At 49.1% G+C, this 21,859-nt stretch overlaps 1 long non-coding RNA gene across 1 annotated transcript; it reads left to right on the forward strand.

The window, feature by feature from the left end:
* Positions 1-971: 971 nt before the first annotated feature.
* On the forward strand, positions 972-20,572 carry LOC117513305. The gene is made up of 3 exons (XR_004561549.1): positions 972-983; positions 13,428-13,431; positions 20,437-20,572. It is a non-coding gene; the product is annotated as an uncharacterized LOC117513305 (long non-coding RNA).
* The last annotated feature ends 1,287 nt before the right edge of the window (positions 20,573-21,859 follow it).

Below are 21,859 nucleotides of genomic sequence, written 5' to 3' on the forward strand. Positions count from 1 at the left end.
ATCATGTCACCCAGGAAAGAGCAGTTTGAGGTCCCCTGCTAGAGCTGTTGCCCCCGTGACCCAATCCCAGATAAGTGGTTGAAGATGTATGTATGTAAATTTTTAAAATTTGCATAAAAATTAGGTCATGCGATCAGCGACTGCAAAAATAGGTGTGGATCAGTGCTCTTCTTTTTTATTGTAAATGAATTATCTGCTTGGGTCAGGGTTAGGTTTAGGATTATCTGCTCGAACCACTCAAAAACTATTGCAATGAATAAATCTCAGGTACTAATCTGATCTTTTTCTTTCCACATGTATGCAGTATGCAACCAGTAATGTTTTGACACAAAAAAGTTTTATATTTTGCTACTTTATCTGAAAATCACAAGCTAAAATGGTTATGAATCACTACACACACATGTACATGTTTCAATCTCAGTCATCTGTTTATTCACCTTCTTGTGTAGTTCAGTAAATTACTGTTTCTCTATTGACTCCATTGCTGTGTAAATTAGGTAGAAATTTGGCCAAGCTTTTAGTCTGCTGTGTAACATGTCGGACATAAGACATTACACATAAATTGGTAGATGCTGATAATACAGTTTAATATCTGTATGGGAACATGGTTTTGGCTACTCATGAAATTAGTTAGAATTTGAGCTTTCAAAATGTTCAAACAAGACTTCTCTAAAGGACATTTAAAAAAAATTCAGCACTGGTAGCATTAATGTGTGATTTCTTTTTAAATAACTAAATGGAAGGAGCAAATACTCATAGTTTCTCGCCAACGTGGCTGTTAAAGCAGAGAAGTTGTTCAGGCTGCTAATAGCAGTGTGTAAATGGAGGTAATCCTCCGTTAGGCCTGTGGCATTTACAGTATGTTTCCAATGTGGGTGTATGTCTGCATGTGTGTGCATGTCTGGGAAAAAGATTCATGCCCAAATCTGGATAACAATTTTGAATCCTTTGATGGTTTTAACAGCTAAGTGTGTGTGTGATGTGTTGCAGAGTGACCTCAGCTCTCAATTTGCTGACTGCATATGTAAGCAGAGCCGCTGCTATAAAAATTACATTTAAAATGTTCAATAACAACCTGTCTTCCCAGAAATGGTGTCATAGTTACACTGGATAATCCACAATGGAATTATGTCAGAAGAAAAAAAAATATCCCTTTGAAGCAGGATGACATCATATTGCATGAATTAAATGTGTTTTAAGTCTGTGAACAAAACAATGCTCCTGGTTCATATAGTCTGGTCTACATCATTTTATGTCATTTTGTCTCTGTCCACTAACACAATGTGTCATAAATAAATAGACAACTTCATGGTGGAGTGGCGTGTTAGTTATTCAAAAGAGGGTTAACACAAGGGTACATTAAATGAATATTAGTGCAGTCATACACACGGCAGCAAGATGGCTTAGTCGTTAGCACTGTTGCTTCACAGCAAGAAGGTTGTGGGTTTGATTCCTACCTGGGGCCTTTCTGTGTGGAGTTTGCATGCTCTCCCATGTTTGCGAGGTATGTAGGGTGTAATTGGGTCAGCTGGGTAGGGAGGTGCAACCTGGTCTCATGGCAAGTCGTGATTCAGCAGCATGAAATATACATTAATCTATTGGTTTGTGGTATTGTGACGAAAAGCGCCTAATTTTCGTCACGGCAGCACAAATTCATTCTCATTCATTCCGTGATGGCTGCACGAAATTAAAAGTGAAGTGGGGGAGCTGGGGTGGTTATTGTTAGGGTGGGGGGAAGGAGAAATGTGGCAGGGGTGGGATTTGAACCCGGAACCTTCTGCACTGAAACCAAGTGCATTAACCACTTGGCCACCACCCCTACTAAGGAGGTGCTAATCCATGAAATCAGAAAATCAGATCTCACAGAGACAGGAAGCTAATGAAGGGAGGCCAAAATTGGTATAATGCGGTCAAACTTTCTGCTTCTTGTCAAAATTCTGGCAGCAGAATTTTGAACCAACTGGAGACCCCTAATGCTGGACTGTGGTAAACCAGTGAATAGGACATTGCAATAATCTAATCTAGAAAAGAAAAAAAAATGCATGGGTCAGAGTCTCTACATCAGCCATATACTGGATGGGACAAATATTTACTATTTTACGAAGGTGGAAGAAAGCAGTCAGAGGGATTTCTCTGATGTGTAGGTCAAAGAACAACGTTCCATTGTCAATGTGATGTATGATGCACAAGCCTAAGTTGAACATTAGCTGGTCAAACTGATGCCGATGTCTCTCTGGACCAAGGACCAGCATTTCAGTCTTCTCTGAATTTAAAATAAAGAAACTGTTGAACATCCAGCTTTTCACTAGAGCAAATCAATCCTCTAAAGTGAGATTAGCAGCAGTTATCACCGTGTACAACTGTGTATCATCAGCATAGCAATGAAAAGTAATCCCAAAACATTGCAGTATATGCCCAAGGGGTGCTATGTAAAGAGAGAAAAGCAGGGGGTGTAAGACACAGATCTTGGATATGAACCCAAATCTACAGCCAGAATCTTATTTTCATGGAAGGAGCAATCACTGGCATTCATTACAATAGAGGTTGAGTTGGCTGTGCATTTACACCTATGCAATAATTATTACAGTGCCAGTTTCAGTGCGATTGTACCTACTATTGTAAAAATAGTTATGAAAGTGATTGTTACCTGAATAAAAAAAATCTATAGAGGGATACATACTGCAATACATATTCTGGTAGTGTGGCTGTTTGAGTGTTGTGGGGGTGTCATGTCTAGAGTGCCTTGATTGGAAAGTGGCGTCAACTCAGAACATGGCACCATTTTGGGTTCAACTGCGCTGAACTACTGAATGGACCTTTAATGTTTTCAACATTTTTTTTTTAATCATTTAACCACATACAGCAACACATCCAGGTACAGATACTATCAAAATAAATATAAAAATAGTTAAGATATCAAATTTATACGTGACATGCATGACAGTTTCTCTGTCTCTAGATTATGCTTTATTCTGGACTAATTTGTCCCTCAACAAGCTTTTCTTTCTATAATCATCACCTCCAAATCAAAGGTAAGCTGTACATTTTTCTCTTGTACCGACTTCGTGCTGTAAATGTGCAGACTTTTCTGATCCATTTGTCAGCGTGCGCACTATATAACATGATGGGAGAAGAAGGATTAAAAACAGGAATGTGCTCTGCTATTTCTATACCATATAGCAAAGAAAGGAAACAAGAAATAACAAAATAAGGAATTAATTTTGATGGCTATAGTTACAAATAGGCAGAGCACAGTAAAAATGTACAACCCCAATTCCAGTGAAGATGGGACGTTGTGTAAAATGTCAATAAAAACAAAATACAGTGATTTGCAAATCTTCTTCAACCTATATTCAGTTGAATACACCACAAAGACAAGATATTTAATGTTCAAACTTATAAACTTCATTGTTTTTGTGCAAATATTTGCTCATTTTGAAATGGATGCCTGCAACATGTTTCAAAAAAGCTGGGATGGGGCAACAAAAGACTGAGAAAGTTGATGAATGCTCAAAGAACACTTGTTTGGAACATTCCACAGGTGAACAGATTCATTGGAAACAGGTGAGTGTCATGATTGGGTATAAAAGGAGCATCCCCAAAAGGCTCAGCCGTTCACAAGTAAAGATGGGGCGAGGATCACCACTTTGTCAACAACTGCATGAAAAAATTGTCCAACAGTTCAAGAACAATGTTTCTCAACATTCTATTGCAAGGAATTTAGGGATTCTATCATCTACAGTCCACAATATAATCAGAAGATTCAGAGAATCTGGAGAACTTTCTACATGTAAGCACCAAGGCCGAAAACCAACACTGAACGCCCGTGATCTTCGATCCCTCAGGTGGCACTGCATTAAAACCGACATCATTGTGTAAAGGATTTTATCGCGTGGGCTCAGGAACACTTCAGAAAACCATTGTCAGTTAACACAGTTTGTCGCTACATCTACAAATTTCAAATTTATTAATTTATATAGCGTCAATTCACGATAAAATCATCTCAAGGCACTTCACACAAAAAACAATTAAAAATTTAAAACACAATAAAAAAAATGACCATAAAAGAAAGACAACCATAAAAGATTACAAGAATAAAAACACTTCATAATACTAATGATAAAACAGAGAAAACAAATGAGTCTTTAAACGTGACTTAAAATTCTCCACGGTATCCGACTGCCGAATGTGTGCTGGGAGATCATTCCACAGAGCTGGGGCACGGTAGGAGAAAGCTCTGTGACCGGCAGACTTATTATTCACCCTGGGAACACACAGAAGTCCTGCACCCTGAGAACGCAGGGCCCGAGCTGGTACATAAGGGCTTACCAGGTCAGCCAGATAGGGAGGTGCAAGTCCATGAACGATTTTATAAACTAAAAACAGTACTTTAAAATCTGATCTTGCAGGAACAAGAAGCCAGTGCAGTTGATGCCAAAACGGGTTTAATGTGGTCAAACTTTCTGCTTTGTGTCAAGAGTCTGACAGCAGCGTTTTGAACCAGTTGAAGACCCCTAATCCTGGACTGCGGTAAGCCAGAAAACAGAGCATTACAATAGTCCAATCTAGAAGAGACAAATGCATGAATCAAAGTCTCAGCATCAGCCATAGACAGGATGGGACGAATATTCGCTATATTTCGCAAATGGAAGAAAGCAGTCCTCATAATGTCTCTAATGTGGAGATCACAGCACAACGTAGGATCAAAAATTACTCCAAGGTTCCTCACTTTATCCGTATGATGTATAACAGACGGACCTAAGCTAAGTGCTAGCTGATCAAATTTATGCCGATACCTCGCTGGACCAAGAACCATAACTTCAGTCTTATCAGAATTTAAAAGTAGGAAGTTATTAGACATCCAACTTCTTACTGATGCAAGGCAATCTTCCAAAGATTTTATGTGAGTGAGATTACCAGCAGTTATTGGCATGTACAATTGAGTGTCATCAGCATAGCAATGAAAGGAAATCCCAAAGCGCCGCAGTATATTCCCAAGAGGTGCTACATAAAGGGAAAAAAAGCAGGGGGCCTAAAATGGATCCCCAAGGAACCCCAAACTTCATGTCCCTACAATCAGAGGAGATGCCATTACACAATACACAGTAAGAGCGACTGGACTGGTATGACGTCAACCAGGCAAGAGCAGTTCCAGTAATCCCAAAGTGATTTTCCAGCCTATTGAGTAAAATATGATGATCCACAGTATCAAACGCAGCAGTAAGATCCAGCAGCACCAAGACTGTGGTGGTATCTGAGTCCATTGCTCGCAAAAGGTCATTCACTACTTTAGTAGGTGCTGTCTCTGCAGAGTGATATTTTCTAAAAGCAGACTGCAGTGGCTCAAAACGATTATTCTCAGTGAGGTTGCAGTGTTCGCTCGTCTTTTCACAGCGCCCTGTCATGTACGCATCAGACGCTAGCCGGGTGGCTTATGTGATCAATTTACTTCGAGGAGAGGCACGCGCATGGGCTACGGCGCTTTGGGAGCAGAATTCACGGCTCCTAACGTCTTATACTGGGTTTGTACGGGAGTTCAAACAAGTGTTGATCATCCAACAGAGGCGAGACCGCTTCGAACGTGCTGCTGTCGATGAGACAGGGGCGCCGTAGCGCAGCCGAGTATGCAGTCGACTTCCGCATCGCGGCAGCGAGGTCCGGCTGGAATAACGTTGCGCTCCGCGCCGCCTTTGTAAATGGACTGTCACCGGTCCTCAAGGAGCACCTACTGGCTAAGGAGGAACCGCGGGATTTTGACGGGCTTATTGATTTAGTTATACACTTAGACAACCGCTTAAACGAGCATTGTCGGGAGCAGGCCGGGGGGCGCGACCGGGCACGAGCCGTCCCTCCTCCTTCCGGTTCCGACAAAGTGACGTCGTCCCCACGCTTCACTGCCAGAGAGCTCCGTGTGGCTACAGCTCCCCCTGCTGAGGAGGCTATGGGCACGAGCAGGGCCAAAGTAAAACCAAACATCAGACAAAGGAGACTGGCCCGCGGGGAGTGTTTTATCTGCGGCTCATGTGAGCACATGCAGAGGGACTGCCCTAAACGGTCAAACTACAACGCCCGTCCTTAGAAACTGGGCTAAGGGTGGGCCATAATACGCACGCGGGAAAATCCCGCAAATCTGCACGAATCCCAGTAACAATCCTGAGTGGGGATTTAACCCTTCATGCCCCAGCACTATTAGACACAGGGTCGGAAGGGAATCTGCTGGACAGCAGATGGGCAAAGGAAGTAGGGCTTCCCCTGGTGGCTCTGCCGGCACCATTGCAGGTGCGAGCACTAGACGGCACCCTGCTTCCATTAATCACACATCAGACTCAACCAATGACTTTGGTTGTGTCTGGGAATCACAGGGAGGAGATAGTGTTCCACGTCACACCAACTACTTCCCGAGTGATTTTGGGCTTTCCATGGATGGTGAAGCACAATCCCCGGATTGATTGGCCGTCTGGGGTTGTGACGCAGTGGAGCGAAACCTGCCACCGGGAGTGCCTAGGATCCTCGGTTCCTCCCGGCACTACGACTAATGAGGAGGTCAAAGTCCCCCCCAATCTATCGGCGGTGCCAAAGGAGTACCATGATCTTGCTGACGTTTTCAGCAAAGATCTGGCGCTCACTCTTCCCCCGCACCGACCGTATGATTGTGCCATCGATTTGGTCCCGGGCGCTGAGTACCCGTCCAGCAGGCTGTACAACCTCTCACGTCCAGAACGCGAATCAATGGAGACCTACATCTGGGACTCCTTAGCTGCCGGGCTGATCCGAAACTCCACCTCCCCGATGGGTGCTGGTTTCTTTTTTGTGGGCAAGAAAGACGGCGGACTCCGTCCATGCATTGATTACAGAGGGCTGAACGAGATCACGGTTCGCAACCGATACCCGTTGCCCCTGTTGGATTCTGTGTTTACACCCCTGCATGGAGCCCAAATTTTCACTAAATTGGATCTTAGAAACGCGTACCACCTGGTTCGGATCCGGGAGGGAGACGAATGGAAGACGGCGTTTAACACCCCGTTAGGTCACTTTGAGTACCTGGTCATGCCGTTCAGCCTCACCAACGCCCCCGCGACGTTCCAAGCTTTGGTAAACGACGTCTTGCGGGACTTCCTGCATCGGTTCGTCTTCGTATATCTGGACGATATACTCATCTTCTCCCCGGACCCTGAGACCCATGTCCAGCATGTACGTCAGGTCCTACAGCGGTTGTTGGAGAATCGGCTGTTTGTGAAGGGCGAGAAGTGCGAGTTCCACCGCACTTCTTTGTCCTTCTTGGGGTTCATAATCTCCTCCAACTCCGTCGCCCCTGATCCGGCCAAGGTTGCGGCGGTGAGAGATTGGCCCCAACCGATAAGCCGTAGGAAACTACAGCAGTTCCTCGGCTTTGCAAATTTCTATAAGAGGTTCATCAAAGGTTACAGTCAGGTAGTTAGCCCCCTGACTGCCCTGACCTCCACCAAAGTCCCCTTCACCTGGTCGGATCGGTGCGAAGCCGCGTTCCAGGAGTTGAAACGCCGGTTCTCGACTGCACCAGTTCTGGTGCAGCCTGATCTTGATCGCCAGTACGTAGTTGAAGTGGACGCCTCTGACTCAGGGATAGGAGCCGTGCTGTCCCAGAGCGTGGAGGCTGATAAGGTTCTCCATCCTTGTGCCTTTTTTTCCCGCAGGTTGACCCCAGCTGAACGGAACTATGACGTCGGCAATCGGGAACTCCTCGCGGTGAAGGAGGCTCTTGAAGAGTGGAGACACCTGCTGGAGGGGGCGTCGTTGCCCTTTACGGTTTTCACGGACCATCGGAACCTGGAGTACATCCGGACCGCCAAGCGGCTGAACCCCAGGCAAGCCCGCTGGTCTCTGTTCTTCGGGCGCTTTGACTTCCAGATCACGTACCGCCCCGGGACCAAGAACCAAAAACCAGATGCATTGTCCCGGGTGCATGAAGAAGAAGCCAAAGCGGAGTTGTCGAACCCCACCGAGACCATCATCCCTGAGTCCACTGTCGTGGCCACCCTCAGCTGGGAAGTGGAGAAGACCGTCCGGGAGGCCCTGACAAGAAGCCCGGACCCGGGGACCGGCCCCAAGAACAGACTATACATCCCACCAGAGGCAAGAGCTGCCATCTTGGACTTCTGTCACGGGTCCAAGCTGTCCTGTCATCCCGGAGTACGCAGGACCGTGGCAGTAGTCCAGCAGCGCTTCTGGTGGGCGTCCCTGGAAACCGACGTCCGGGACTACGTCCAGGCCTGTACCATCTGCGCCAGGGGTAAGGCGGACCACCGGAGGATGACGGGACTCCTCCATCCCCTGCCAGTGCCTCATCGCCCCTGGTCTCACATCAGCCTGGACTTCGTCACGGGCCTCCCGCCGTCCCAGGGCAACACCGTGATTCTCACGATAGTGGACCAGTTCTCCAAGGCGGCCCACTTCGTGGCCCTCCCGAAGCTCCCGACGGCCCAGGAGACAGCAGACCTCCTGGTCCACCACGTCATGCGGCTGCATGGGATACCGTCGGACGTCGTCTCGGATCGGGGCCCCCAGTTCTCTTCACAGGTGTGGAAGAGTTTCTGTAAGGAGCTGGGGGCCACCGTAAGTCTCTCGTCCGGGTACCACCCCCAGACCAACGGCCAGGCAGAGCGGGCTAATCAGGAGTTAGAGCAAGCCCTCCGATGTGTCACCTCCGCGCATCCGGCGGCCTGGAGTCACCATCTGGCCTGGATCGAGTATGCCCACAACAGCCAAGTTTCGTCTGCTACTGGCCTCTCCCCTTTTGAGGCATGTTTGGGGTACCAGCCCCCGTTGTTCCCGTTGGTGGAGGGAGAGGTCGGTGTGCCCTCGGTCCAGGCCCACCTCAGGAGGTGCCGCCGGGTGTGGCGGGCCGCCCGCTCTGCATTGGTAAAGGCCCGGACGAGGGCTAAGGCCCATGCGGACCGCCGGCGTTCCCCGGCCCCCACATACCAGCCTGGGCAGGAGGTGTGGCTTTCGACCAAGGACATCCCTCTGTCTGTCGCCTCCCCTAAATTGAAAGACAGATTCATCGGACCATTTAAGATCCTCAAGCTCATCAACCCGGCCGCAGTGAAGCTTCGACTCCCGGCTTCACTGCGGATTCACCCCGTCTTTCATGTTTCCCATCTCAAGCCACACCACACCTCGCCCCTCTGTACTCCGGGACCACCGCCGCCTCCTGCCCGGCTCATCGACGGGGAGCCTGCTTGGACAGTGCGCAGGCTCCTGGACGTCCGTCGTAAGGGCCGGGGTTTCCAATATCTGGTGGACTGGGAGGGGTATGGACCTGAGGAACGCTCCTGGGTGAAGAGGAGCTTCATCCTGGACCCGGCCCTCCTGGCCGATTCTACGCAAGATATACGGACAAGCCTGGTCGGACGCCAGGAGGCGCCCGTTGAGGGGGGGGTCCTGTTGTGTGGGCCGCTGAAGAGGAGGTACTGCTGGCCCACCACCACCAGAGGGCGCCCTGCTTGGAGTGCGGGCTCCAAGCACGAGAGGGCGACAGACCTAGAAGAAGTGACAGCTGTCATTCATCCCCTGCCCCAGCTGTCACTCGTTCATCATCATCACCACCATAAAAGCCGGATTGCAACTCCACCTCCTCGCCGAGAAATCGACTACCATTCCTGAGGTAATCCTTCTCTGCAGTATTTGGATTAATCCACGTTTTGATCTCTGTTTGCAGCCGTTTATTCCTGTGGGACAGTTCTTGTCGGAGTGGCGTGTTGTGGGAACCGCGACGTCTTCGCCTCCCACTCCCTCCAGATAAGTGACTGACAGGAGCTGCTTGAGTGTATGATTGGAGGTGGAGGTGCTCCCTCCTATCAGTGTTGGACTGTGTATTACTGAGTGTGCGGACTCACACTCACACATCCTGTTTTTGCTTTCTGCCAGCAGTACCAGGGTCGACAGCCGGGAACAGAGGCCACCTGGGGACTCGGGACTTGGCGGCTCCGGTGTTCTTCAGACCGTTGGTGGTGGAAGCCGTGTGGAGTACGGGTTCTCTCTCGTCGGGGGGGTCTCCTATCTTCGAGCCTGCCACACGTCACCTGGTGCTAATTGACTGTGCATATTTTCTGTGTCTTTTCGTTGTGCAGCGTCACAGCATTAAATTGTTACCTTTTGGTTTAGTCATTGTCCGTTCATTTGCGCCCCCTGTTGTGGGTCCGTGCTACGACACCTTCACAACATTTCCAGTTTTATGACCTTGACAGTACTTAGCATCATGGGCATAACGGAGAATCAGATACTCAAATGAATTATATTTATGACAAGTGCAAGAGAAAACTCTGCTATGCAAAGCAAAAGCCATACATTAACAACATCCAGAAATGCTGCTGCCTTCTCTGGGCCCGAGCTCATTTGAAGTGGACGGACAGAAAGTGGAAAAGTGTGCTGTGGTCTGATGAGTCCACATTTCAAATTGTTTTTGGAAATCATGGGCGCTGTGTCCTCCAGACAAAAGAGGGAAAAGACCATCCAGATTGTTACCAGCGCAAAGTTCAGCCATCATCTGTGATGACATGGGGGTGTGTTAGTGCCCATGGCATGGGCAACTTACACATCTGTGATGGCGCCATCAATGCTGAAAGGTACATCCAGGTTTTGGAGCAATACATGCTCCCATCTAAGCAACGTCTTTTTCAGGGACGTCCCTGCTTATTTCAGCAAGACAATGCCAAGCCACATTCTGCACGTGTTTCAACAGCGTGGCTTCGTAGTAAAAGTGTGCGGGTACTAGACTGGCCTGCCTGCAGTCCAGACCTGTCGCCCACTGAAAATGTGTGGCGCATTATGATGCGCAAAATACGACAAGGGAGACCCCGGACTGTTAAATAACTGTTCGTACATCAAGCAAAAATGGGAAAGAAGAAAGAATTCCACCTACAAATCTTCAACAATTAGTGTCCTCATTTCCCAAATGCTTACTGAGTGTTGTTAGAAGGAAAGGTGATGTAACACAGTGGTAAACATACCACTGTCCCAGCTTTTTTGAAACGTGTTGCAGGCATCCATTTCAAAATGCGCAAATATTTGCACAAAAACAATAAAGTTTATCAGTTTGAACATTAAATATCTTATCTTTGTGGTGTCTTCAATTGAATACACCACATCGCCCCATCCTGTCCATGGCTGATGCTGAGACCCTGATTCATGCTTTTGTTTCTTCTAGACTAGATTATTGTAATGTTCTATTTTCAGGGTTACCACAGTCCAGCATTAGGGGTCTTCAGCTGGTTCGGAGCGCTGTCGCCAGACTTCTGACACGTAGCAGAAGGTCTGAACATATCACACCCATTTTGGCATCTTTGCACTGGCTTCCTGTCTCTGTGAGAGCAGATTTTAAGGTTTTGTTATTGACTCATAAGGTTGTTCATGGACTGGCGCCATCTTATCTTGCTGATCTGGTGGAACTCTACGTGCCGGCCAGGGCTTTGCGGTCGCAGGATGCTGGACTTCTCTGTGTTCCCAGGGTGAAGAAGAAGTCAGCAGGTCAAAGAGCCTTTTCATATCGTGCACCCACCCTGTGGAACAGTCTTCCTGCGACCGTGAGGCAGTCTGAGTCTGTGGACATTTTTAAGTCAAGACTCAAAACCTATTTTTATTCACTTTCTTATGGATATTTTTTTTTATTTGTTTTATTCTTTTACTTCTGTTTTTATTTATGTATTTGAATTTTTTATTCATTTTTAATTATTTATTCAATTTTATCTTGACTTGTTTTATGTAAGGCGCCTTGAGACAGCTTTTGCTGTGATATAGCGTATTATAAGCTAATTAAATTAAATTAAATATAGGTTGAAGAGGATTTGCAAATCATTGTATTCTGTTTTTATTTACATTTCACACAACGTCCCAACTTAATTAGAACTGGGGTTGTAAAAAAAAAAAGTAAAAGTGCTTGCATGTTCAGGACATCAAGTTTTAAGTACCAGCTGAAGAAAATATCAAACTGACTTGCAGTATTCTGTGTATTTTAGATATTTATTTTCTGCTGATTCCCCACAGACTTGCAGTTTCCATATCAGTAGGGGCCACAGTCCCCCACCATTAAGACCATGAATAAATTATTGGCTGCATAAAGGACCCAATTATAAAGTGTGTGTGTGTGTGTGTGTGTGTGTGTGTGTGTGTGTGTGTGTGTGTGTGTGTGTGTGTGTGTGTGTGTGTGTGTGTGTGTGTGTGTGTGTGTGTGTGTGTGTGTGTGTGTGTGTGTTTTACTAGGCTAGAGCTGCAGGACTCACATTAAACTGTGGTTTTCACCAAAAGGCTACAAATAGAGGGGGATCAGGGATGATAAAGTCAACAGTCCCACAGTGTGTAGGAATTTATAATCTGCCAATTACAGCCCATGCATACATTCAACTCTCTGGTTGCTTATGTGCGAGCGTCTGGAGGGAATTCTCATAATTTGCGAGAGCGCTGAAGTGTGTTTTTACGCATGTGGGAGGGCAGAAGCTCAGCTTTCTGATCCACAGGGGGTTAACAGAGGGGAATCTGATCATCAAAACATTTGTTTTTGGTGAGTATCTGAGAGGGAAAGAGAATAGCAGTGTGTGTTGTTCCACAAACACAGTAGATGACTTGATAATTTATGTGGGACCGGCGTTTGGGACTGTGTGTGAATAGTAGGCACCAGAAGGGTATGATCAAGTAAATGGTAGTGTGTGCCCCTGCAACAATACGGCGCTTCACTGAGAAATATTTCACACATTTTAAATAAATATTCTAAGAAGTTAAACAAACTGTCATTTCACTGTAGTTATAAAGTGGTTACACTGTACTATATGTACATCCAGATGTGAATCTTGGAAGCAGAGAAGTTGTAACTGTTGTGAAAGTGTAGGTACACGGACCCACAACAGGGGGCGCAATGAACGGACAATGGAGAAAAGTAAAGAACAAGTTTTACTGTTGTGAAAAAAGCACAACCAATACAACAATTAATAATTTGGAGGTGTAAGCCGAAATCTGCTGGTGTCGTGTGGGCAGGCTCGAAGGTAGGAGACGTCCGTCCCAGTCGAACCGGAACCACCCAGATCTCCTCTGCCACCGAAACCCAGAAGTACTGGAACCGCCAAGTCCCGAATTCCCAGGTGGCCACTGCCTTCGCTCGTCGGATCCGGTACTGCTGGCGGGAAAGAGCACAAACACACAGGTAGGAATGCGACAGCACCCAGTAGATGGAGAGGGGCGAAGCCGCCTCCACCTCTTGTTACAATGAAGCAGGAAAGGTGAGTACTTATCCGAGCAAGTTGCTTTCTGTAATCAGCTGTCCTGAAAAGGTTTAGCAAGGTTTATCAGAATCTTTAATATATGTTTGCGGAGAAGGATTACCTTGAACTCAAGGCGATATCTCGGCACTGAGGTGGAGACGCCGTCCTACTGATATACCTCCGTGCTGAGTGGAACAGCTGTGTCCAGTGATGGGTGACAGCTGTCACCCAGGCTGCTCCCATAAGGTGGCAGCCCCTCTGGTGCCTGGAGCCCGCACTTCAGCAGGGCGCCCTCTGGTGGGTGGTGGGCCAGCAGTACTCCTCTTCAGCGGCCCACAAACAGGACCCCCCCCTCAACGGGCGCCTCCTGGCGCAAGACCGGGCTTGTCCGGATGGCGACGATAGAAGTCGGCAGGAGGCCGGTCCAGGATGAAGCTCTTCTTCACCCAGGAGCGCTCCTCGGGACCGTACCCTCCCAGTCCACCAGATACTGAAAACCCCGGCCCATCCGACGGACGTCGAGGAGCCGGCGCACAGTCCAAGCCGGTTTCCCCGTCGCATGATCCGGGCAGGAGGTGGTGCCGGACCCGGGGTGCAGAGGGGTGAGGTGTGATGGGGTTTATCCGGGAAAACATGAAAAACTGGATGGATCCGCAGTGAGGCCGGAAGCTGTGAGCCTCACTGCGGCGGGGTTGATGACCTTGAGGATCTTGAAAGGTCCGATGTACCGTTCCTGGAGTTTGGAGAGTCCACCTGCAGAGGAATGTCCTTGGTGGACAACCAGACCTCCTGCCAGGACGATACTTGGGGGCCGGGGCCCGCCGCCGGTCTGCATGTTTCTTCGCCCTCGTCCGGGCCTTCAATAAAGCAGAGCGGGCGGCAACGCCACACCCGACGGCACTTCCGTAGGTGGCCTGGACGAGGGCAACACCGACCTCTCCCTCAACCACCGGAAACAAGGGGGGCTGATACCAAGCACACCTCAAAAGGGGAGAGGGCCGGTGGCTGACGACACTTGACTGTTGTGGGCGTACTCGATCCAGGCCAGGTGGGTACTCCAGGCCGTCGGGTGCGCGTCTGTCACACAGCGAAGTGTCTGCTCAGTTCCTGATTTGCCCGCTCTGCCTGCCCGTTGGTCTGGGGGTGGTACCCAGACGAGAGGCTGACCGTGGCCCCCATTCCCGGCAGAAGCTCCTCCAGACGTGCGAGGTGACTGGGGGACCGCGATCGGAGACGATGTCTGATGGTATCCCATGCAGACGGACGACGTGGTGGACCAAGAGGTCCGCGGTCTCCTGGCCGTTGGTAGCTTCGTGAGGGCACGAAGTGTGGCCGCCTTGGAGAAACGGTCCACTACCGTGAAGACCGACAGTGTTTCCCGGGACGGCGGGAGGCCCGTGACAAAGTCCAACCGATGTGGGACCAGGGCGATGTGGGACGGGCACGGCTGTAGCAACCCTGAGGTCTTTTGGTGGTTGGCCTTGCCCCTGGCGCAGGTGGTACAGGCCTGGACGTAGTCCCGGACGTCGGCCTCTAGGGACGCCCACCAGAAGCGCTGCCGGACGACTGCCACGGTCCTTTGCACCCCAGGGTGACAGGAGAGCTTAGAACCGTGACAGAAGTCCAGGACTGCAGCCCTAGCTTCTGGTGGGACGTATAGTCTGTTCTTTGGTCCGATTCCGGGGTCCGGGTCACGGGTCAGGGCCTCCCGGACGGTCTTCTCCACGTCCCAGGTGAGGGCGGCCACGATAGCGGACTCTGGGATGATGGGATCCGGGGGATCCGACGATTCCGTTTTGACTTCGTCTTCGTGTACCCGGGACAATGCATCCGATCTTTGATTCTTGGTCCCGGGACGGTAGGTAATCCGGAAGTCAAAACGGCCAAAGAACAGTGACCAGCGGGCTTGCCTGGGGTTCAGCCGCTTGGCGGTCCTGATGTACTCCAGGTTCCGATGGTCAGTGAAAACCGTGAATGGCACGGATGTTCCCTCCAACAGATGTCTCCACTCTTCGAGGGCCTCTTTCACAGCAAGGAGTTCCCGATTGCCGACGTCATAGTTCCGTTCAGCGGGGGTCAACCTGCGGGAAAAATAGGCACACGGGTGAAGGACCTTATCGGTCTTCCCGCTCTGGGAGAGCACCGCTCCTATCCCTGAGTCCGAGGCATCCACTTCAACCACTAACTGGCGGCTAGGATCGGGCTGCACCAGCACTGGTGCAGACGAAAAGCGCCGTTTCAACTCCTTGAACGCGGCTTCGCACCGATCCGACCAGGTGAAGGGGACTTTTGGAGAGGTCAGGGCTGTCAGGGGGCTAACTACCTGACTGTAGCCCTTAATGAACCTCCTGTAGAAATTAGCAAAGCCGAGGAACTGTTGCAGCTTCCTACGGCTTGTGGGTTGGGGCCAATCTCTCACCGCCGCAACCTTGGCCGGATCAGGGGCGACGGAGTCAGAGGAGATGATAAACCCCAAGAAGGACAAAGAAGTGTGGTGGAATTCACACTTCTCGCCCTTCACAAACAGGCGGTTCTCCAACAACCGCTGTAGGACCTGACGGACATGCCGGACATGAGTCTCAGGATCCGGGGAAAAGATGAGTATATCGTCTAGATACACGAAGACGAACCGGTGCAGGAAGTCCCGCAAGACATCGTTTACCAACGCTTGGAAAGTCGCGGGAGCATTAGTGAGACCGAACGGCATGACCAGGTACTCAAAATGACCTAACGGGGTGTTGAATGCCGTCTTCCATTTGTCTCCCTTCCGGATCCGAACCAAATGATACGCATTCCTAAGATCAAGCTTGGTGAAGATTTTGGCTCCATGCAAGGGGGTGAACACTGAATCCAATAAGGGCAACGGGTATCGGTTGCGAACCGTGATTTCGTTCAACCCCCTATAATCAATGCATGGACGAAGACCGCCATCCTTTTTACCCACAAAAAAGAAACCAGCACCCATCGGAGAGGTGGAATTCCGGATCAACCCGGCAGCTAATGAGTCCCGGATGTAGGTCTCCATTGATTCACGCTCCGGCCGTGAGAGGTTTGTACAGCCTACTGGACGGGAACTCACTGCCTGGAACCAAATCAATGGCACAATCATACGGGCGGTGGGGAGGAAGCGTGAGAGCCAGATCCTTGCTGAACACGTCAGCGAGGTCATGGTACTCCGCCGGCACCGCCTTCAGATTGGGCGGGACTCGGACCTCCTCCTTAGCTTGGGAGCCGGGAGGAACCGAGGAACCTAGACACTCCCGATGGCAGGTTTCGCTCCACTGAACCACTACCCCGGACGGCCAATCGATCCGGGGATTGTGCTTTAGCATCCAGGGAAAACCCAAAACCACACGGGAGGTGGCCTGAGTCACAAAGAACTCGATCACCTCCCGGTGGTTACCTGACACCACCAGAGTTACTGGAGGTGTCTTATGCGTGATTGGTGGGAGTAGGGAGCCATCTAGTGCCCGAACCTGTACAGGCGAGGTAAGAGCCACCAGAGGGAGCCCTATCTCCCTGGCCCATCTACTGTCTAGCAGATTCCCCTCAGAGCCCGTGTCCACCAGTGCTGGGGCCTTCAGGGTTGAATCCTCATACAGGATCGTGACTGGGAGTCGTGTGGCAATGTGGGTGTGTCCCACGTGAATGTTTCGGCCCACCCCTGGCCCAGTCTCTAGGGGCGGGCGTTGGTGTTTAACCGCTCGGGGCAGTCGCTTGCAAGATGCTCACTCGAGCCACAAACATAACAAGCTCCGTAGGCCCGCCTCCTTTGTGCTCCAGGTGCCCTAAATGTTGCCCTGCTCGTGTCCATAGCTTCGTCAGCAGGGGGAGCCGTAGGCGCACGGAGCGCAGGAACAGAGGAGCGTGGGGAGGGCGGAGCTCGGTCGGAACCGGAAGGGAGAGGGACGACGCGTGCCTGGCCACGCCCTTCGCCTCGTTCCCGACGGCGTTCTTCTAACCGGTTGTCGAGTCGGATGACCAGATCGATGAGCCCATCTAAGTCCCGCGGTTCGTCCTTCGCCACCAGGTGCTCTTTTAGGACCAGTGACAGTCCGTTTACAAAGGCGGCGCGGAGGGCAGTGCTATTCCAGCCGGATCTCGCCGCCGCGATGCGGAAGGCGACTGCATAGGCAGCTGCGCTCCGACGCCCCTGTCTCATTGACAGTAGCGCGGTTGAAGCGGTCTCTCCTCTGTTGGGATGGTCGAACACCGTACTGAGCTCCCGTACAAACCCATCGTATGTATGAAGGAGCCGTGAGTTCTGCTCCCAGAGCGCTGTAGCCCAAGCGCGTGCCTCCCCGCGAAGCAGATTTATTACATAAGCTACTTTGCTAGCGTCAGTCGCGTACATCACGGGACGCTGTGCGAAGACGAGCGAACACTGCATCAGAAAATCCGCGCACGTCTCCACACAGCCTCCGTACGGTTCTGGAGGGCTTATGTATGCTTCTGGGGACGGAGGAAGGGACCGTTGAACGACCAGTGGAACGTCACTTTCACGCGCAGGGTCCTCGGGAGGGAGAGCCGCAGCGGCGCCCGGAGGGCGCGCCTCCACTTGTGCGGCGAGAGCCTCCACCCTGCGGTTTAGGAGAACGTGCTGCTCAGTCATTAAATCGATCCGAGAGGTGAAAGCGGTGAGGATCCGCTGCAACTCACCGATTACCCCTCCCGAAGCCGCCGACGCGCCTTGTTCTTCCATTGGCCGTTCAACAGCCGGTTGACGCCCCTCGGGATCCATGACGCTGGCCGAGATATCCTGTATGAAAGTGTAGGTACACGGACCCACAACAGGGGGCGCAATGAACGGACAATGGAGAAAAGTAAAGAACAAGTTTTACTGTTGTGAAAAAAGCACAACCAATACAACAATTAATAATTTGGAGGTGTAAGCCGAAATCTGCTGGTGTTGTGTGGGCAGGCTCGAAGGTAGGAGACGTCCGTCCCAGTCGAACCGGAACCACCCAGATCTCCTCTGCCACCGAAACCCAGAAGTACTGGAACCGCCAAGTCCCGAATTCCCAGGTGGCCACTGCCTTCGCTCGTCGGATCCGGTACTGCTGGCGGGAAAGAGCACAAACACACAGGTAGGAATGCGACAGCACCCAGTAGATGGAGAGGGGCGAAGCCGCCTCCACCTCTTGTTACAATGAAGCAGGAAAGGTGAGTACTTATCCGAGCAAGTTGCTTTCTGTAATCAGCTGTCCTGAAAAGGTTTAGCAAGGTTTATCAGAATCTTTAATATATGTTTGCAGAGAAGGATTACCTTAAACTCAAGGCGATATCTCGGCACTGAGGTGGAGACGCCGTCCTACTGATATACCTCCGTGCTGAGTGGAACAGCTGTGTCCAGTGATGGGTGACAGCTGTCACCCAGGCTGCTCCCATAAGGTGGCAGCGCCCTCTGGTGCCTGGAGCCCGCACTCCAGGCAGGGCGCCCTCTGGTGGTGGTGGGCCAGCAGTACCTCCTCTTCAGCGGCCCACACAACAGTAACACTGAGCTGTAGCTGGATTGTGTAAGCTAGTTAACAAATCTACACTGTTCTGCACTGATGTGTTGTCCAGCAAAACATGGACTCACTACAGGGGCTTATCCAGGATTTTTAGAACTGTAAAAATTTGATCTTCTCAGAATGGTGTTAATTTGCGGTCTTCCATTTCCAAAGTAAAACAGAATGCAACACGTCTCCACCATCCACTAACTCCTTAATTAGTGTCTATAAGCTTCTTTATGAATCTTTATCTTCTCAGAATTTAGTTGGAACAGAAATGACATGCTGAAAACAAAGAGACATGATAGAAATACGTGTTGTTTGAGTATAACAGTGTTTTTGTAATACCTCTGAAAAATAATATCTTATATTTGAAGTCTAGACTTTGGTATGGCATACAGTTGTGCTCAAAAGTTTACATGCCCTGGCAGATTTTTTTTTATTTTTTTATTTATTTTTTTTTTGGCCATGTTTCAGAGAATATGAATCAAAACACAAAACTTTTTTTTTTACTCATGGTTAGTGGTTGGGTGAAGACATTTATTGTCAAACAACTGTGTTTACTCTTTTCAAATCGAATATGTCTTGGACTTTATTTACATCAATTAGGAAGAAATACAAAAACTCAGCCACATGGGGTGTTCCGGTCGAGGCCCAGGTTAACAACATCTGCCACCGGTGCTGTTGCCCAACAGGGTGCTGGCAGAAATTGGGCTACTGCTGGGCAAAGAAGAAGAAGAAGAGGAGAATGTGTCCACAGACAGTGGGAGAAGAGGAAAACTAGAAGGGTGGAAATGAGAGTAGAGACTTTGAATGTCGGTAATACGTATGACTGGTAAAGGGAGACAGCTGACTCATACGATGGAGAGGAGAAAGGTAGACATATTGTGCGTGCAAGAGACCAAGTGGAAGGAAAGCAAGAGCAGGAACATAGGCGGTGGGTTCAAGTTGTTGTATCATGGTGAGGATAGGAAGAGAAATGGTGTTGGGTCATTTTAAAGGAAGAGTATGTTAAAAGTGTGTTGGAGGTCGAATGTCTGAGTGAGGGTGATGAGCATGAAGTTGGAAATTGAAGGGATGATGATGAATATCATCAGTGCATATGCCCCACAAGTAGGTTGTGAGATGAAGGAGAAAAGATTCCTGGAGTAAGCTAGATGAGGCAGTGGAGAGTGTGCCCAAGCATGAAAGAGTGGTGATAGGAGCAGACTTCAATGGGCATGTTGGTGAAGGGAACAGGGGTGATGAGGAAGTAATGGGTATAAATATGGTATCAAGGACAGGAATGTGGAAGGGCAGATGGAAGTTTTTTTGCAAAAAGGATGGAAATGGCTGTGGTGAATACCTACTTTAGTAAAAGGGAGAAGTACAGAGTGACATATGAGTGGAGGAAGGTGCACACAGGTGGACTACATTCTTTACAAGAGATGCAAACTAAAAGAAATCAGAGATTGTAAGGTGGTGGCAGGAGAGAGTGTAGTTAGACCGCATAGGATGGTGCTTTGTAGGATGACTTTAGAGGTAAAGAAAATGAAGAGAGTGAAAACTCAACAAAGGATCAGATGGTGGAAGCTGAAGGAGGAAGACTATTGTGTGAAATTTAGTGAGCAGGTGGGAGAAACACTGGATGGAGTGGAAGCAATTTTGGACAACTGGAAAAGTACTGCAGATGTGGTGAGGGAGACAGCTAGGACAGTACTGGGTGTGACATCCAGACAGTGGAAGGAAGACAAGGAGACTTGGTGGTGGAATGAAGAGGTCCAGGAAATGATAAGTAGAAAGAGGTTGGCGAAAAAGTTTTGGGATAGTCGGAGAGATGATGAAAGTAGACGGCAGTACAAGGAGATATGGCGTAACACAAAAGATAAGCAGCAAAAGCTAAGGAAAAGGCATATAGTGAGCTGTACAAGACGTTGAATAGTAAGGAAGGAGAAAAGGACTTGTACCGATTGGCCAAGCAAAGGGACAGAGCTGGGAAGGATGTGCAACAGGTTTGGGTGGTAAAAGATGTATATGGTAATGTGCTGACAAGTGAGGAGTGTATGTTGAGAAGGTGGAGGGAATATTTTGAGGAGCTGATGAATGAAGAAAATGAGATAGAGAAAAGGCTTGATGATTTGGTGAAAGTAAGTCAGGAAGTACAAGAGATTAGCAAGGAAGAAGTGAGGGCAGGTATGAAGAGGATGAAAAGTGGAAAGGCAGTTGGCCCAGATGACATTCCAGTGGAGGCACGGGAATGTCTAGGAGAGATGGCAGTGGAGTTTAATAAAATCTTGGAAAGTGAGAAGATGCCTGAGGAGTGGAGACGAAGTGTGCTGTTTCCTATTTTTAAGAACAAGGGTGATGTGCAGAGCTGCAGTAACTACAGAGGCATAAAGTTGATCAGCCATAGCATGAAGTTATGAGAAAGAGTAGTAGAAGCTATGCTTTGAAAACAGGTGAAGATCTGTGTGCATCAGTATGGTTTCATGCCGAGAAAGAGCGTGACAGATGCAATGTTTGCTCCGAGAATACTGTTGGAGAAGTATAGAGAAGGCCAGAAAGAGTTACATTGTGTGTTTGTGAACTTAGAAAAAGCTAATGACAGGGTGCCAAGAGAAGAGTTGTGGTATTGTATGAGGAAGTCTAACTGGCAGAAAAGCATGTTAGGGTAGTGCAGGACATGTACAAGAATAGTGTGACAACAGTGAGATGCGCAGTAGGAATGACAGACTCATTCAAGGTGGAGGTGGGATTACACAATGGTGATGGACAGGTTGACTGATGAGATCAGACAGCAGTCTCCATGGACTATAATGCTTGCAGATGACATTGTGATCTGTAGTGAGAGTAGAGAGCAAGATGAGTCCAACCTGGAGAGGTGGAGATATGCTCTGGAGAGCAGGAGAATGAAAGTCAGTAGGAGTAAGACTGAGTACATGTGTGTGAAAGGGAGCCCCGTGGAATAGTGCGGTTACAAGGAGTAGAAGTGGTGAAAGAAGATGAGTTTAAATACTTGTGGTCACCTATCCAAAGTAATAGAGAGTGTGGTAGAGAGGTGAAGAAGAGAATGCAGGCAGGGTGGAGAAAGGTGGCAGAAGTGATTTGTGACCGAAGAATATAAGCAAGATTGAAGGGGAAAGTCTACAAGACAGTAAT

Source organism: Thalassophryne amazonica, chromosome 7, assembly GCF_902500255.1.
Source record: "Thalassophryne amazonica chromosome 7, fThaAma1.1, whole genome shotgun sequence".
NCBI lineage: Eukaryota > Metazoa > Chordata > Actinopteri > Batrachoidiformes > Batrachoididae > Thalassophryne > Thalassophryne amazonica.